Below are 714 nucleotides of genomic sequence, written 5' to 3'. Positions count from 1 at the left end.
ATATATATATATATATATATATATACATATATATACATATATATGTGTGTATGTGTATATATATATATAATATTATATGTATACACACACATATATACACATGTGTGAATGTATGTACATGCCTATATGCACACACATGCACATGTACACACATATGTATATAAATGTATATACACACACAAATATATATATTTATATACCCACCCACACAGGTAGTGTTCTATATGTACATATGAGAAATGTATCGCTTTATTTTGTGAAGCGGGCATAAGTTCCACACAGTGCATCTTATCTAATTTCTCAACATTATTACCTGTTATCAACTGTTGAGATAAATACAGCATGATGAGCTGTCTTTTCTTGAGACCAAGACAGAAACTCATTTCACCCTCAAGGTGTATTCTATTATTTTTCTTGTGTCAACTATTTCGTCAAAATTGAAAAGTCAAAAATAATATAAATTAATGTGAAAAAGTGTAAAAACAAACTCTGAAAGCATTGATATTCTGTAAACAAACTATGTTGCCGGTATATGTGTATGGATATTCATTCATGTGAATATAGCTGTGTGTATAGGGGAGTATGTGTGTATATATATATAGGTAGGTAGATAGATAGATAGATAGATAGATATATATATATACCTATATGTATGTATACATGTACATATCTATATCTATATCTATCTATCTATCTATCTATCTATATATATAT

General features: G+C 27.6%; 1 protein-coding gene across 6 annotated transcripts in view; it reads left to right on the top strand.

Moving 5' to 3' along the window:
* Window positions 1-714, top strand: part of LOC106872383 (protocadherin beta-15) — a 259,461-nt gene that overhangs the window by 27,578 nt on the left and 231,169 nt on the right. The window lies entirely within an intron of this gene.

This window comes from Octopus bimaculoides, chromosome 14 (assembly GCF_001194135.2).
Source record: "Octopus bimaculoides isolate UCB-OBI-ISO-001 chromosome 14, ASM119413v2, whole genome shotgun sequence".
Taxonomy (NCBI): Eukaryota; Metazoa; Mollusca; class Cephalopoda; order Octopoda; family Octopodidae; genus Octopus; species Octopus bimaculoides.
The sequence above is the reverse complement of the archived record's forward strand: the minus strand, read 5'-3'. Positions and strand labels throughout refer to the sequence as shown.